The sequence below is a fragment of the Drosophila sulfurigaster genome, chromosome 4 (genome assembly GCF_023558435.1).
Source record: "Drosophila sulfurigaster albostrigata strain 15112-1811.04 chromosome 4, ASM2355843v2, whole genome shotgun sequence".
Classification (NCBI taxonomy): domain Eukaryota; kingdom Metazoa; phylum Arthropoda; class Insecta; order Diptera; family Drosophilidae; genus Drosophila; species Drosophila sulfurigaster.
Genome location: NC_084884.1, coordinates 1,809,992 through 1,829,665, shown reverse-complemented (window position 1 = coordinate 1,829,665; position 19,674 = coordinate 1,809,992). Strand labels below are relative to the sequence as shown.

General features: G+C 31.8%; 1 long non-coding RNA gene and 1 pseudogene across 1 annotated transcript; one reads left to right on the top strand and one right to left on the bottom strand.

The window, feature by feature from the left end:
- Positions 1-246: 246 nt before the first annotated feature.
- LOC133846945 (inhibin beta chain-like) lies at positions 247-6,664 on the bottom strand (annotated as a pseudogene).
- On the top strand, positions 6,043-7,284 carry LOC133846946 (uncharacterized). The gene is made up of 3 exons (XR_009895078.1): positions 6,043-6,091; positions 6,146-6,351; positions 6,890-7,284. It is a non-coding gene; the product is annotated as an uncharacterized LOC133846946 (long non-coding RNA).
- The last annotated feature ends 12,390 nt before the right edge of the window (positions 7,285-19,674 follow it).

Below are 19,674 nucleotides of genomic sequence, written 5' to 3'. Positions count from 1 at the left end.
TTTTATTGACTCCAAACGCACACGATCGCTGAGCATAATATTGTTAATATGATGATGGTCATTATTATTATTATCATGATTATTTTTATAGTAAATATAATTATAATTATTATATATTATTATTATTATTATGTATTATTATTATTATTATTATTATTATTATTATTATTATTATTATTATTATTATTATTATTATTATTATTATTATTATTATTATTATTATTATTATTATTATTATTATTATTATTATTATTATTATTATTATTATTATTATTATTGGTATTGAGGTTGTGGTGATCATCAGGTTTCTTATGGTTACGACTCATTTTACCTTGTTGAAGTCATTGTTATTGTACATGTTATTGTTATTGTTATTGTTGTAGTCTATGTGAGGGTTATCTGTGTAAATGTGACAATTGTAAAGTGTGATGTAATGTAAAATTATGTAAGTTAACAGTTATACCTATGCAGCGGCATATTTGTATATGTATATGTATTTCCTTTCATCTTGGTTCGAAAAGAAAAATACAGAGTCTTCAAACACAATTACACTATTTTATAAAAATCTTTTCTGATTTTTATGTTGTAAAAGCTTTTGAACTATGCGAGCCAGTTAGAAAATGAAAGTGTGATGTTTAAAGTATAAAGAATAAAAATCAACTCGATAATTTGGCAAGGTGATATGTTTCTCTACAACGTTTCTCTATTATACCAAACAAGTGAGAAAACCAACCTTATTATTCTTTAATATGTACTTTTCAATATGAGTTTGCAAAAATCACAACAGTTCTTTTGCCCTATGCGTTTTCTCTTTTATTGCTTTGTAATATTTTAAACTACCAAATTAGTTTTAAACCCAATATTATTAATGCTAATTGATGAGAATTAATAAGTAATTTTTCAAAATAAAAATAGTTTTATTTTATTCATTTTCATTCAATAGAGTGAATGAAAACAGATGATTGACATATTTTCGATTCTGAAAATACCTACTAATTTTAAAGTAGTTTATATACTATTAATATTATGAAAGCTAAATTAAAATAATTTTCAAACATATTTCGGTGGGTTGATTTGATTTATGAAGACCTTCGACTAAGGAAACAAAATTTTACTATATTATACTAAATTTGTGTATCGACAATTCAAATGTTTGGTTTGTAAACCAATAGTTTTCCATATTTAATATTTTTGTGTATTTTCTTGTGTATATTTCGCCAAAATTCAAATTATTAAAATGTTATTTAGTTTCTGTTGACTTTATTAAATTATTTAAGATTAATTAATAGGGAAATACATAAATTGCTCTAATTGATACATCGACTACATTCAATAGCAGTCTACTCTCTTCCTCCGTTTAAAAGAGATTTCACGGCATTGTACAACATACATATATTTGAAGAATTGTGTTTTTGTTGTTGTGCTGGAAAATGGCGAGTCGAAGGTGCTCAACTGTGAAATACCTTCTATTTATTTTTACTGAATACGAAAACTAAACTGTCCAATATTGTCTTCTCTAACACTTAAAAAGAATAGTAAATAAATAGCATTGCAAGTTTATGTAGAACGTACATATCGGTGTGTAACAGAAATCAAAACCAACCAGATCCCAACTTAAAGCCAAAATTGTGAGATTTAAGATACCGGAGAGCCCAAATGATGGTTTTAAATCTTCATCAACTCTGCACGTAAATATGAACAGTAACGCCAATTGGGCTTTATGACACCTAAAGTTAGGTTGTGATTGGAAATTGATTGGTTTTGATATCTGCGGGACCTTTGAAAAATTTGATCTAGGATCGTAAATTACTTCACGTACAAGGTGTAATTCGATGGATATGATAATAATCCGATGAAATGAAATAACTAACGAGCACTAGCCACTTACCTTTATCTGCGTAAATGTTAGCCATCTCAAGTTGACAAAGCGTACATGCTTTTGCACGATTGCAAGATTCGAAACATAGCCACCACTGTTCACATTGATTGTATTGCAATTGATTAGTTTTACTTCCAGCCAGAAGAGTCAATTAACAGCCAAACAAAATTTGCACGATTTCGGTTTGCCTTAAAGCAATGCCGTGGCAAAGTGTCGATAGAATGCTCATGCGAGTGCGATAATGTCCACGAGTACATAAATTCACTGAGGGCTGACATAGATCCAGACATATTCTCAGAAGTAGCCTTGGATAGACTAAAGTTTGGAGGCGATTTGCTTTGAAAGCATCGAATATCACATCGTTTATTAGGTTGCTGCTGCCTTTTTCGATTGTGGCTTGCTGTTTGCTTGCTGTTGCCAATGTTATTGTTATTATTGTTGTGCCTACGTCTTCTACGCCTTCGCTTACGCCTTCGTTGTCGTTTACGGTTGTTGCAAAACATTTTGCATAAATTGTTCGACTTTAACTGCTGATCATTGGCAATATCATAGCAAATATGTACATGTCGACATTGCTCTTTCAATTCCTTTCGGAGATCTAAGCACTGAGGATTGGCACTGTTACTAACACTCGGTGTCTTCCATACACTGTGTAAGCGTCTTATAATTGCTACTCCTAGCGGATTCTTTTTTACGATGCAGCAGCAAGACGCTTTCTAATATCCTTATGATTTGAACTAACCAATGATATATAATTGACAGGACTATTGCTGGAATTACGCTTAGACTGCCGTTCCACTTTTTGTGTAAAGGCTTTAGTTTAGTAGGTGATGAATGGCGGAGATTGCTGCAGCACAAGTTGATACTCAATTCGCTGCTGCAATAGCAGCAACAACATGATATGACAGTGCAACATCCCTGACGGCAACAGAAGCATGAACAATTGAAATAACATTTGCTACTGCTATTGCAGCTACTGCTGGTGGCAGTTCGGCATCCAACTGGAGCCAGTTGTTGTGGTACAAAGTCAAACACCATTTTTGTATTCAGGCGCCACTACATCATTTAGGCACTTTTAAAATTTTTCCAATGATTTGCACACGCTTCATATAACTCGTAAAGGCACTTTCGATGATTTTATCAAATGGCTGCAAGTACATTTAAAATGTGAACATATTTGTGAACAATTAAAAATAATAATACTTTTTCATAAATGCACAACAGTAATTAAAAAGCTATAGGAAACTGCTCGGCTGTACAAACCCGCAATCGATTTAAAACAAGTTAGAAAGCTTCAGTCGATTGTGCTCGACTGTGAGATACCTGCTACCCATTTTGAATAAAAGCAAAATATTGCGGTATTATTTTCAAAATATACCGAAAATACTACAAAATACTGAAATATACCAAATTGTACATTTGGTATATCAATACCACTTGCAAAATATACCATAGCCGGCACAATGTACCAGATTGTCGGCCAAAGCAACTAAGATCCCTAGTAAGTAGGCGTTTTTCCCCATACAAAAGTATTTCTTTAATACCTTCCATAATTTTTATCTGATCGCAATCAAATTTTCAGGACTCATAAATACTATAGTTATTATTGTATACTCAAAATTCGTAGCTGTGGCTTTAAAATTACGCTTGTTATTCGATTTTTTTAATTTTCGGGGGCGGAAGAAGACGTGGCAAAAATTTGAAACAAACTTAATCGGCGTGCAAACATAACAAATTCTGTCAAATTATAGCTTTATCTCCTATAGTCTCTGAGATCAGGTGTTCATACGGACGGACAAACGGACAGACAGACAGACGGACATGGCTAGAACGTCTCGGCTGTTGACGCTGATATAGGGTCGGAGATGCCTCCTTCTACCTGTTAAATACATTTCCTGTCGGCACAAAGTTATAATACCCTTCTACCCTATGGGTAGCGGGTATAAAACCCAAAATATTGCGGTATTATTCTTAAAATCTACCAAATCATTATACCGAAGGCTTCTTAAATAACTTATACAATTTTTATCTGATCGGAAACCAAATTTCAATAATATAAAAAAATAGAATTATTATTAGGTAGAACTGGATGCCCTTAAGAGGGGCGCAATAAACCAGAAGTGGTCAGTAGCTGTACCGGTATGCGTGGGCTTTGTCTCAGAAGTCAGCAACATTCTAGTTGGTAACCGTGAAGCGTCACGAAAATCGTTATGACACAGCGGTTCAAGATATTTAGGCCGGAGTCGGGGTAACGCTGGAAATACACCCGACTCGTAACATTTCCTGAACTGATCACTAGTCGTGATTCCTTACCGCGGATATCGAGACATACCCCACTTTGGCAAGAGCATCGCGATCTCATCGACGTCCTAGTGGCTTGGGATCCAATAGATACACACGATCACAGATGCATTCAGTCACTCTATTGCTCTACAGGTCAACCTTGGATTTGATCACATCAGAGTTATTTATATATTATACATATGTATATTTTCATAGGGACAAACAGATAAACATACCTATTTTGTCTTAACCAATCTTAATCAGAGGTTAAACTTACTATTGTAATTCCTGATACCGCAAAATCACAGATGCAAGCTTTTCATAACATAACGGCCATAAGGAGGCATCTCTGGCCCTATATTCCTGATCAGTGCCAACAGCCGAGACGATCTGGTATATTTTGAGAATAATACCGAAATATTTTGCTTTTATTCAAAATGGGTATCTCACAGTCGAACTCACTCGCACTCACACTGTAGCTTTCTTACTTGTTTTTTAATTATGTACCCGGACTTGCCCTGTTGCTTATTGAACAATTTGTATCTGATCGCAACCAAATTTTGAGAGACCACAACTATTGTAATTATTATTGTATGTACCAAAATTGACTCCAACTTTAAAATTACACTCGCTATTTGATTTTTTTTATTTGAGGGGCGGAAGTGGGTATTGCAAAAATCTAAAACAAACTTGTTCTGCTGGCAACAAGATTATATTGAATTATTTATTTTAGTCTCAGATATCTACGTGTTCATACGAACGAACAGTTAGACAGACATATAGGATATAACGTTTCGGTTGTTGACGCTGATCACGAATATATATACTTTAAGAGGTCGGAGATGTCTCCTTCTTTCTGTTAATTACATTTCCTGCAGGCATAAAATTATAATAGCATTCTACTTTATGGGTAGCGGATATAGTAACGAACAACCTAAATAATATAAAAAATATGAAAAATTGAAATAGGAATTAATTTATTAATTAAGATAATAATATTAATAAGCACTCACAGCTCCACCAAATATTTTAAATAAATAGCAAAAGTAAATATAATGTAAAAATATAAATATTAACTAAAACAAGTAAGAAAGCTACAGCCGAGTGTGCTCTACTTTGAGATACCCGCTTCCCATTTTGAATAAAATCAAAGTATTGCGGTATTATTCCCAAAATATACCTAAAATATACTATAAAAATATGTACATATGTACCAAATGATATATTTGGTATATCGACATAGTACCACATTCAAAATATACCATAGACTACAATATACCAGATTGTCAGCCAAAGCAACTAAGACCCTTAGTAAGTAGGAGTTTTTGCTATACAAAAGTATTTCTTTAATAACTTCGACAATTTTTATCTAAAAACTTATAGAATTTTCAGGAATCACAATTACTATAGTTATTATTGCATATATTCGCGACTCTAGCTTTAAAATTACGCATGTTTTTCGATTTTTGTCGATTTGCGGTGGCGGAAATGGGCGTGGCAAAATTGAAAACAAACTTTATCTGCGGCTAGATCGATATCGGCACAATGTTATAATGCCCTTCTACCCTATGGGTAGCGAGTATAAAAAATGAACCCTGATTTGCAAATTTTTCTATTTTATCAGACAGCCTCAAAACGTTTTTCCTTTTTGTCAAGTAACATTAGCATTTTGGTTGTAATTGTTATTTGGAGTGGTCGATACACACCACATTTTTATAATAAAATTTTATTTAAATACTACAAAAATGTAGCAATAAATTTTTAGACTTTAGTCGGTTCTCCTATGTCGTATGTCGTCGTATGAAGGCATGTTATCTCTATTTTGCAACGCGAAGCTGTGAGCCAAGCTAGCTAGTATACAAATATTTGCATTAATTTCGTAGTCTTAATTTCAGTTCTTCATCCTTGGCACTTGTCACGAAATATGACGTAAGTATTTTTATACTTATAGATAACCACATAAAAATCTGTAACTACTGCCAGTCGAAAAGATGCGACGAGACGACGCCAACTGAACAAACACGACAAAATACAAAGTACAAGTATCTGCAATGGGTCGGGATGCTTTAAAGGTCATGAAAGGAAAGCAAAGCAATGGCAATCCCGGTTCATAACTCAATGGTGTTCTGGCTAAGGCTATAGAAGCCACCCTCTTACCGAACTTTTCATACTCGTACGCATAACATAGGGTAAAAGAGTATTATTACTTTGTACAAATACTTGTAAATACATATAGTTACATATGTATGTATGTATATATATATATATATATATATATGTATGTATGTATATATATATATATATATATATATACATACATATATACACATAAATAGCTTAAGGATCTATATCATAGAAATATTAAGTCTTGGGAATATGAATATGAATACGTACATCCAACTATCTACAAATATAAAATAACATAAACATACTTGTAACCTTAATTGAAAAAGATTCATACAAAATCAAATTTATACACATACATGTTATTTGTAAAAAATTGATTCAACTACTCTTGCTACTACTACTATTTTATGGTTATTGTGTCGAGGCCGAATCCTTTAATTTACATTACATTAAAAAGTGCCACAAAGTTTTAGTGGCTTGTGAATAATATTGTTAGTTATTAAATCTATAATATGGTAAATAATTATATTGTTTGTAAATATTTATTTGACGATTTAAATATTACATTTTTATACATTTATCTCACTGTTTTCGTTACAGTTTCGTAATTTTAACCAGTATTTAATTTTCACACACACCGATGCGATTTCGCGTTTATTCAGCTCGACGTTAACGGACTAAATGAAAATAAAATAACGAAATGCGCAAACAAATAAATGAACAGTTAGTCACCACTCGATTAGCAACTGATATTCATAGTTAAGTCCTATTTCCAAACTTTTTATATTCTACTAATTACTGCTGAATAATTTCTCTTACATATTTTCATCTTCTATTATACACTTTAATCTTTTACAAACATTTTTTTTCGATTTCCTAATTTTGCGTATAAAATAAGATATTTTTGACATAGATATCAGCTGACCGTCATGGCACCGTGACAAAAGCTTTTTGCTGTGTAGGTACCCAGCTAAGTGCTAAGCTAAATCAAAATATACGGTTACACAGAAATTGTCCAATTTATAAAATGTAATTTTCCATCAATGTTTTTTTTATTACAATGGAGTAGTATGATTGAAGTATTAATTATGAATAATACTGTTTTAAAACCGTTTCGAAGTTCATATTGTCATTGTAAAAATTAAAATGGGAATGAAAACGAATGTTATGTATCGAAATGTTATGGTATCAAATATCATTATCACCACTGGAAAATTGCCATTCACTGCGAAAACTAACACAATGACGACACAAGTGAATGGTAATGTTTCAATGGCGGTAATTTAAAGACCAACAATTTATTCTTTCATTAATCGTAATATTTAAATATGAAAAAAGATACAAAAATAAATAATTTTAATTGTAGCCCAAATAAATTTATATATTTTAAATAGGTATATATATTCTTCAAATTCAATGGACTTATATTATAAAATTTTTTTATATATATGGAATGCACTGGGTCTTTTGAAATTCTCGGAAAAATACATATGTTTCAATATCAAGTTGATAGTGGTGGTAATTAATTTTGAAGAGCTAAACTAAAAGATGTGTGATTGCATTTATATTTTTGAGTAGTTCCCTCCATACAACTCATACAAGCTAGAACTTAGTTATAAGCCATGGAGTTGAAGTCATAGTCACAAATACTCTGAGCCCCATAATGTGCGGGTGAGTTTCTGTCATTGTGTTAGTGGCTTGAGGAATTACGGTTCGCTGCTTCATTTCCTATAAATATATATGATCACTCACACGAGTGCACGTGAAGCACATAAAAACATACATGCATATGTATACACATAAGTATACCACAATATACCACTAATGTATAGACAAACTTCTATATATACATACATACATATGTAGGTATTTTATATACATATACATATGTAGATACTGTTACAGCAATAAGTGCCAAATATTTGTTTTGATCAATCATTAAATCTAATGAAGCTAACATACTTTTCGAATAATATATCAAATTGTATACGATTTCATTTTCACTACTCTCAGACTGCAGACTCTATTATTGTTTCTAGATATAAAATTCATACTTTAACATATGGAGGTTAAGAATTTTTTTCTTACTATATAGGTATTTTGTTATACATTATTTAATTATTAATTTTATTATATGTTGCTTGTCTTTTAAATACACTATCTATCCTATACACTATACTATTTCTATTAAATTATTTATTTTCTAGAGGTATTGTTAGGAAATAATAAATTTTTTCTTCATCTGATTTTAATTGACATTTATATTTTCATTTTAAGCTCATAATATTGCGTATTAATATGTAGCAAACTTAGTGAGAATATAATACATAATAATATAATAATAACATACTAAAGAGTGTTTGGAATGATGACGACCATACGAGTACTAAAGCAGTAACAACATCAGCAGAAAAAGCAACAGTCAAAGACAATATATAAAAAAAAACAAAAAGAAACGGCAGAAAAGCTGTCTCGGTTGGCTTGTAGACCGTGAAAAGCCACGAGCCACGATTGAAATACCGAATTTCATACCGAAAACATATGAATACTATACTGATTGTAAAAACGAAAGACCCAGTGCTATAGAAACTCATACAACTCGTACAAATTCCAATGCATAATGTACCATTATTTACATACATAACAGACCAGAATATTTTTAAAACATAAATTTGTTTTTATTTATTTACTAAAAAACTACACTTTTAGCTTGAAACCTCTACAATTATTTAAAAAATAAAAATAGTCTGACCCTGTTCAAAATTTATAAGAAAATTTAAACTAAATGTAGATTACGAGTGTGTTAATAAACAAATTAATTCAAGTATTAATTCAAAAATGACAATAAACTTATATTTAACATGTCATATTCTATACAAATGATACATTTTATATTGTGCAATATTTTTACTAAAATTGACTGTAAACTTAAAAGTCTGGATTTAAAAGATTTAGCTCAGTGTACATAAATTTAGAGCATTGAACTCAGTGCCTGTTGCCTGTTGTGCCAATGTGAGTTTTGTTACTCGAATTCTAGCTTGCTAGTTGATTGCAGAGCAACAAGGAAAATAGGGTCGGAAGAAAGGAAGTAAGAACACAAGAATAAAACAAAGGAGAAGGCATGACATCTTATGGGGTGGTTTTGATCACCACGTCACGGTTCTATCTACAAAAAAAAAAAAGAAAATATAAAAACAGGTGTTTAGTAAATAAGGCGCGGGCTATGGACAGCGCAAAAAGGTATTAACTGTTATACAAAAAGTGAGATCAGGCAAAAGAACAAACTTAAACTGGAAGTTGTATACTTTTTGCTTGAATATGTATGTACATACATATATATAAAACATATTTTTTATTTTTGTATACAAAAAGTGGTGCTCGACTACTATTACTATGGCTCTTAAACTTACGAAGAAAGACTAACATACGTGTTCCGTAAGACACGACACTCAATTTTTTGGTTCACTTTCGCGAACAGTGGTATAAAGAGGTTAACGCTATGAATATTTCGGTAAGAAAGATTTCTCGCAAGTTGTTATAGTACACGAGCTCTATGTCGGGACGGTTCAGTGATCAACTTCCAATCCCAACCTTCTTCACATCTTTTTCTCTACTCAACTCTCTTATGTTGTGGTTTGCAACGGTAATCGTCGCTCCATTTGCTTGGCACGCGCCGTTTCAGTAGCCTTGCAAGCAAAAGCTAGCTAGCGAGCGGCGAAGAGAGATAGTAAGAGGAGAAAATAGAGACCCAACAGATTCTCGTTATGATAGTAATATGCAATAGTAATACATATGTATCTATAATATACGCACACGATAATAATATCCAATAGTAACATACATCTAATATACATAAATGCATGATTATCACCTCCCCTTACTCGCTTAAGCATGCTCAATAATTCATATGAATGAATTCGCTTCATACGATAAGTGGTTTGTGGCTTTGATAGCAATATTTAAACAAACTCGTAGTAAAGGAAAGCTGTAGTAGGTGTATAACATAATATCGTCTCGAATGTTGACGCTGATTAAGGTACACCCTGTATCTGTTACATTTGTTCGCAGATGGAATTATATATAGTAAACAGTAACATTTTTGAATTAATGCTAATGAATGCGAAATTATTCTTAAAATATACCAAATTAGAAGGGGTTATTTGCAATACTTTTTAAACATCTTCTAAAATTGCATCTGATTGCAGCCAAATTTTCAGGAATCATAAATATTGTATTTTTTTTAATCGACTTTAGTTTTAAAATTACGAATGTAAAATTACGAATTTGCGGACGCAAGTGGGCGTAGCAATAATTTAAAACGAACTATATCTGCATGCAAACTATATCTGGAAGAAAAATATTGCTCTATCTGTTCTATACTCTGAGACCTAGGTGTTCATACCGACAGTCGGACAGACCGACGGACGGGCATGGCTATATCGTCTAGGCTGTTGAAGCTGATCAAGAATATATGTATACTTTATAGGGTTGGAGACTTCTGACTGTTACATTCATTTACTGCAGGCACTTGAAAATTTGATTGCGATCAACCAAAAATTGTCGAAGGTTTTAAAGTATTACTTTTGTATGGCCAAATTCGGATGACAATCTGGTAAATTTTATGCTCTATGGTACATTTTGAATGTAGTACATTATAAAATATACAATTTGGCCTATTTTTATTTATTTTATGGTATAAATAATTGATGCTGTATTTTAAGAATAAATGCGCGCTGAAAAGCGCAAAATATGTATATGTATATGTATATGTATATGTATATGTATATGTATATGTATATGTATATGTATATGTATATGTATATGTATATGTATATGTATATGTATATGTATATGTATATGTATATGTATATGTATATGTATATGTATATGTATATGTATATGTATATGTATATGTATATGTATATGTATATGTATATGTATATGTATATGTATATGTATATGTATATGTATATGTATATGTATATGTATATGTATATGTATATGTATATGTATATGTATATGTATATGTATATGTATATGTATATGTATATGTATATGTATATGTATATGTATATGTATATGTATATGTATATGTATATGTATATGTATATGTATATGTATATGTATATGTATATGTATATGTATATGTATATGTATATGTATATGTATATGTATATGTATATGTATATGTATATGTATATGTATATGTATATGTATATGTATATGTATATGTATATGTATATGTATATGTATATGTATATGTATATGTATATGTATATGTATATGTATATGTATATGTATATGTATATGTATATGTATATGTATATGTATATGTATATGTATATGTATATGTATATGTATATGTATATGTATATGTATATGTATATGTATATGTATATGTATATGTATATGTATATGTATATGTATATGTATATGTATATGTATATGTATATGTATATGTATATGTATATGTATATGTATATGTATATGTATATGTATATGTATATGTATATGTATATGTATATGTATATGTATATGTATATGTATATGTATATGTATATGTATATGTATATGTATATGTATATGTATATGTGTATGTATATGTATATGTATATGTATATGTATATGTATATGTATATGTATATGTATATGTATATGTATATGTATATGTATATGTATATGTATATGTATATGTATATGTGTATGTATATGTATATGTATATGTATATGTATATGTATATGTATATGTATATGTATAAGTTTGATTGATTTGAAACCAGTAGTGTATATAGAATATTTTGTTTAGTTAGTGTAATAAATGCGAGATTCATATGCCTATATAACAAGTGCTGTGTATATGACTTATGTGTGTACTTTACTATACGTACAGTAGAATTTAATTGTTATGAATTTTGTACTCACATACATACATGCATACATAAATTTGCATTACATACATGCATATATAAGATTGATAAATCGCGCCTCTCTTTGTTGATCGCACAGCCCATAAGCTGAAAAAAGCTAAAGAAGAAAAGCCCTCGTACCGACGTGAGTAGCTCTCACCCTTTCGATTAGTCGCTAGTCCGCAGTAAACAGTCACTGGTTTGAGTGAAACGGCAGACGTTCAACCAACCGTAACCAGTCATCGGTACTCAACCTAGGTTTTTGAGAGTAGCTCACACACTTGCACACTCAAATGTACAAGCCGAGCTAGCACATTAGGTGATTTGAGTGAGAGCGCGGCTTGGCAGCTCTTCGACTGTGGGTAGGCTACGACTTCGGTTTCTGTTTTGGCTTCGGTCGATAGTTCGTATGCAACCTCAAAACAGTTTCTCCTGAGATCTCTTTGTGTACGGTCTAACCGATCCACCTGGTAAAGCCACCTGTTGCGAGGTTTCGAAGGCTGTTCTAAGTAGCAAGTGTGTGGATCGCGTAGCTAGTAAACTTTTGCCCCTCTTAACTTCACCGTCGTTTCACCGCTCTCAATCAATAGTGTGATAGATCCATTTTAAGGATCAAACTTAAAAAATTCAAAATAAACGTAGCTTTCGTACAAATGTTACTTAATCATCGAAATTTATCAGTGTGTGTGTTGTGATTATATTCGTTGCAGTGCATTTAAATATATATTAAACAGAGGTCTAAATCAAAGTTGGAAACTATTAATAAATGCTTAACTTATTTTTATTGTTTGATCAGGTAAGTGAATTTTTTTAAATTCGTTGTTAGAAATATTCAATATGTGTGTTATCAATTGGAGTTATTAGTATTGTTGTTACTTTCTTGTATACAACTGAATCATTTCCGAGCACAAATAATGGAATTTTGAAGATCAAGAGCAAAGTAATTCAAAGTAATACTCTTTGCATGGACATATGTATGTACGTATTAATCGGTGCACGTTTCCATTGTAAAAAAATAAAAACTTACCCCACGCTACTGACCTTGAGCTTATTTTTCCCGTTTTTGTCGAGACTATAAGTCTAAGTCTTCGGTCGAAGCTATTATTATGCCGCGACTGTGTGAAAATAACTTTATATTTTCCCACTTTTATTTTTCATTCAAATTGAATGAAGTATTACGCGGCTAAAAACAGACAAAAAGAGAATACTTGAAAGATAGTTTGCGGGCCTTGACTTATGTATAAAATTCTGCCCGTGACTTAAATAATAGCGAAGTTGAATAGTGTCATCATCTACAGCATATGATTATTTTTTTCAAAGATATCTACAGCAAAATTTAATATATTGTATAGAATAATTTTTTCTACCAAAGACTTTGTATCCCTTTTGAAGATTAACAGTTTACAGTTTTATCATAACTAGTTGAAAACAAACAAACGGACTGCAAAGTAAGTACTATAAATGCTTTAGCCCTTGTCGTATAGAACTTTTAAACCTCTCAAGCACTTAATTGATATTTAAGAAATGAATGTGTAGTTTATACCTTAATATGCCAAATTTGGCATAATTATAATGACTTTTATGAACAGGACTGCTTTTAAATTTAGCTTTGATTTGCATATAATGAAACATAACTTAACAGAGAAGAGGAGAGAATTCACCGCTCATAACGGACTGTTTTTTGCCAAAGGCTCCAAATTATATAATATTTTAATGATAGTGGTGTATGTACATACTTGCATTACAAAAAATATCAAGCGCGTTACCTACACTGCATCAGCTGATACCCAAAACACATACACAAACATACACCCGAGCGAAGCGTTCAGCACTTGACCCTACGAACTAAAAGGCGCACTCCAAAAAGGTAAATTATAAGAATAGAACAGGTGAATGAGTATAGCGCGAGATCGCGCGCGCGCCCTCGACATTTGCCTTTAATATTTAACATAGCTCGTGTAGTTGGCAAGCAAGGGATGAAACGGGTGCACATTGAGCGGGAAAATGTCAGAAGTGTAGTGTGTTGATCCCAAGTACACCGACATCAGCTGGTTGATGATTTTCCTGCAATAAAAATAACAATAAGCAGAACTAACTTTTACCCTAACTGTCCCCTGCTCTTTTAAAGAAATACTTTTACATTTGTAATATCAGGGAATACGTAAGTAACAGGCAGAGCGAGGCATAACCCATAAAGTGTATATATTCTTGATCAGCGATTCAGCTTTTCCGTCTGTCTGTACGTCTCTCCGTATGAGCACCGTAAAGACTATAAAAGACAGCACTTGTTATTTTTGCACGCAGATTGAGATTGTTTTACATTTTTGCGGCAACCAATTTTGCACAACAAATCAAAGAAAAATTTATACCGTGCGTAATTTTGAAGCTAAAGACACGATTTTTGGTACAATGCATTGTACCATTGCAATGGTAGACACCTGTTAAATAATAAACTGATACAGTGTAGTATGAGAAATACATGAGAAACACCCTCATAACGAGGGTCTCTTCTTATTAGGGCTCATTCATAAAAGCAGGCGTTGAAGTCAGTCAGCTATGGACATTCCTTTTATACCCGCTACCCATAGGATAGAAGGGTATTATAACTTTGTGGCGGCAGGAAATGTATGTAACAGGTAAAAGGAGGCATCTCCGACCTTATAAAGTATATATATTCTTCATCAGCATCAACAGCCGAGACGATCTAGCCATGTACGTCTGTCCGTCTGTCTGTCCGTATGAAACACTGGATCTCAGAGACTATAAGAAATAGAGCTATAATTTTTTCGACAGAATTTGTTATGTATGCACGCAGATCAAGTTTTTTCAAATTTTTGCCACGTTCACTTCCGCCCCACAAATCAAAAAATCGAATAACAAGCGTAATTTTAAAGCTAGAGCTGCGAATTGGTGTATACAATAATAACCATAGTAGTTATGATTCCCTGAAAATTTGGCTGCGATCAGATAAAAATTGTGGAAGTTATTAAAGAAATACTTTGTATGGGCAAAACGCCTACTTACTGGGGTCTTAGTTGCTTTGACTGACAATCTGGTATATTGTGCCGTCTATGGTATGTGTTCAATGTGGTACTCTATCGATATACCAAATATACCATTTGGCATATTTTTAGTATTTTAGTATTTTCGGTATATTTTGAAAATAGTACCGGAATATTTTGCGGAATATTTTTTATTCAAAATGGGTAGCGGGTATCTCACAGTCGAGCACACTCGACTGTAGCTTTCTAACTTTTTTATAATATTTAATTTTAAGCGAAATGTTATGTTATTTTACCCATTTTTCACAAATAAATTATATCATACTTATAACTTCTAACCATAGGGTAAAAAGACCAAAATCTAGAACCAATTTTGTACTATATATCAAAAAATGTACGCCCGAATTGTGAATAATATTTTGATTCCTTGCCGCTTATTGCAGGTATTGATGATATGTTTATAATGGAAATGCAGACGTCGTCTCATCTGAGCCACGGCCTAACTACACAATCGCCGGTTTTAGTGCACCATCAGCATCATCTTACTCATGAATCCCAGCCCCACTCAGCACTGCATTTGCATCGACATCAAATGATGCAGCAGCAGCACGAACTCTCGCAGCAGATTAATACAACATCTACAACATTACCTGCAATACCAATACCACAAATTGAAAGCACAACAGCAGGTGAGGACAACATTGGCACTCATTCACTGCACCATCATCATCAACACGTGAATAACCTAGTCTATAGCAACTCAGACTCAACCCAAATCGATAATAAATCGAAAGGTAAGCCCTTAATTTTAACTTAATTTTCAATTATAAATTACTATTGTAGTTATGCGTTGTTTAATTCGACAAATGTGACTAGCGACACTCTAGTAACTTCCAACGTTGTTAGCCGAAAACCCTCACTACCCATAGCGCAGAAGGGAATTATAACTAAATACAAACAGGAAATGTATATATCGGGCATAATTTATATCCTGGCGCGGAAATTTTTGGGATAATTGCATGATACATAAAAGGTATTAGCTTATAAATATGTCATTGTACCACAGCAACATTAGACTCGCAAAATGTATAGAAAACGTACGCATCAATTCGATTACATCGCAATCACGAGTCCTCAGCAATCAATTATAACCTCTTACAATGGAGAATAAAATATCCCAGATTATTAATAAATGCAACTAAGAATTGCATTTTGCTTTTGTCTGATCGCAGCCAAATTTGCAGAAGTCAAGGTGGCGAAGATGCCTGAGTCTGCCTGTTACATATATGTATGTATTTTATGGAGGCACAACGTTATCACACCTTCCTACCCTTAGGGTCTCGGGTATAACGGGTTTGGTTACATGAAGAGTATTCTCTCCTAAATTTAGCTACTCCTTTAGCCGACTATGAAATGTACGGACAAACATATATCACCCAGGCTTTTGTTGCTTATCAGTCTGTTACATATATTAATCTTTTATTATCACTTAAGCAAACAAGTTTCCTCCCCATTGTTGAAAACAGTTTCCGCATGAAATTCATATGCCAACTTAATGAAATAACTTATTAGCTTAATATCCACAAGCATGATTATTTATATTATTTCTTTATAATTTAATGTATGCCTTGCATTTTCAATTGCTTTTTCATATTCTGTCGAAATGCCAAAACGTACTAGCCTTGCATATAAGAACAATAGCTTAAAGTCAATATCAGGTGGAAAGGTTGGCCAAAAAACCGCTACCCAAAGGGTACAAAGGTTTTATAACTTTGTGACTACACATAGTGTACACAAAAAAAAAATAAAGTTCTGAAATCAAGACTTTGGTCTAATAATAATAATACAAAGAAATTTGGTACGTCAAGAACATGAAATTTTATAATATTATGAAAACACGTAATAATAATTATTTATAAGAGGAAAAAATCTTATAATTTTATGAAGAAAAATCAAAAAAATATACTATTATATATTATTATAACTTTGTGCTTCCAGGAAATGTTACATACAGGCAGAGGCATTTCATTTCATAACAGCCATTTCCGACCCAGTAAAGTATATATATTCTTGATCAGCGTTAACAGACGAGATGATATAGCCATGTCCGTTTGTCTCTCTGTCCGTCTGTCTGTATGAACATGTAGATCTCAGAGACTATAAAAGATAGAGCTATAATATTTGCACTTGTTATGTGTACATTCAGATCAAATTTACAAAAATCGAATAAAAAGCGTAATTTTGAAACAAAAGGATTTTTGGTACAAACCAAAATTTCTATAATATTTAAAATTTGTGAAAATTTGGTTGCGATGAGATAAAAATTTTAGAAGTTATTTAGGAAATACTTTTCTTGTAATCTATAGTATATTTAGAATGTAGTAATATTAAGTATAAATATACCAATTATATTAATATATAAATAGACCAATTATATTTTTGCGCTAAATGAATTTGGTATATTTTAAGAATAATATCGCACTTGTTATTTTAACTTTTTGTTTATTATTTTGTTTATTCAGTTGTATGTTAATCTTTCTACTTACGAAATACTTATCATTGACTCGACCAGCATTTACCCGGGAGCAACTCTCTTAGACTGCAATCAAGAATGGTTCGTGACACTTCAACTAAATGAGCTATGAAGGAAAACACTGAAAGATAGATTTTAAACTTTATAGGGATTTTGTGGATTACAGAATTTTATAACCAAAATGTTTTTTTGGTCTCATTTTGGGGATTTCTCATTTTTCAGACGAAAGTTTTTAGTTTTAAGAATTTGTTTATTCAAGTGGACTTGTTTCAAGAACTCAATTTTTAAAACAATTTTCTTGATTTTAGAAATTGGTCTTTTCCCAGTGTATGTACATATGTAATACTTAGAAGGAAGCACTTGTGATCTTGATCTGCGTCAACAGCGGAGTTGATGTCATGAAGCCATGACCTAGATCTCCAATACTATAATAGATACATAGAGCTCTCATTATATTCGCTACCCATAGGGTAGAAGGGTATTATAACTTACATGCAAAGGGAGGCATCTCCGACCCTAAAAAGTATATATATTCTTGACCAGCGTCAACAGCGGAGACGATCTAGCCATGGCCGCCTGACTGGCTGTCTATAAGAGATAGAGCTATAATTTTTCAAGAGGATTTGTTATATTTGCACGCAAGTTTGTTTCCATTTTTTGCCACGCTCATCCCCCGCAAATCAACAAAAATCGAATCTAGGTGTTCATACGGACGGACGGACATGGCTAGATCGCCTCGGCTGTTGACGCTAATCAAGAGTATATATACTCTATGGGGACGAAGATGCCTCCTTTTACCTGTTACATACATTTCCTGCCGGCACAAAGTTATAATACCCTTTTTCCCTATGGGTAGCGGGCATGAAAATCGAATAGCGATTGTAATTTTAAAGCTAGAGTAGATTTTAGAAATTTTTGGTTCAAAAAATAATTTTTATGATTCCCGAAAATAGTTACGATGAAATAAAAATCTTAGTAGGAACTTGAAAAAGTTGATTAATACAAAATCTGGTATCTGGTAGATTTTCTATCTGTTTGAACTTAATTATCAATCTTATTCGAATTGGTAAATTTTAAACTTTAAATTGTAAACTTTAAGGATACCGTACTGTTTTTATTGAAAATGGGTACCGGGAATATCCCAGTCAAGCACAATCCACGTAGAGAGATTCTAATTTTTACTAATCATAAAGAAGAAAGAATATGGCAAATTCTTTTGCCAAAAATTTCGTGCTCTCTGAAAACTGAAACAATTTTAAAAAGTAAATAGCTGTAAGATTTATCTTAATAATCTTATACAACATAAAAAATGTTTCGGTAAATTTTTTAAACCTTGAGTATTGTCGTACGCGACATCTAATATTGTATAATTCAATTTATGGCGTTTATGGCAATACCTAAAAGGGTAACTTAATTTATTTATAACGTAATTAATTAATTTACTTAGTATATTTATGTATATGTATTTATAAAACATCTGCAATGTTTATGTTTAATATCGCTTAGATGTTTTTATCAGTGTAGAACGATCATTGTTCGTTGAATGCTTATTTTCTCTTTGCATTAAATTCATTGAATTCCTCTGTTTCCCTAGTCACGTTTATTCGCAATGTTGCCTTCTCCGACTTGTACTTTTGTCATGTATAAAGTCTTTAAGCATATAAATCAAATAGACTATGTAATACACTTACTTCTAGTCATTGTGAACATAAAAAATATACCAAGTTACAAGCACTACCTTATAAATAACTATTTAACTGATTATTGAAAATACAACATACGCTTTGAATTACAAATTTTAAAAATCTGCAATAGTTTTAAAAATATTTTGCAAAAATTCTACGTGCTTAATATGAATTAGTTAATTGATGCCAAAATGTTTTAGAACTTCAGGTAATTGTTTTTTTTTGCAGTTAAATTTGACGTTTACTCAATTGCTTCACC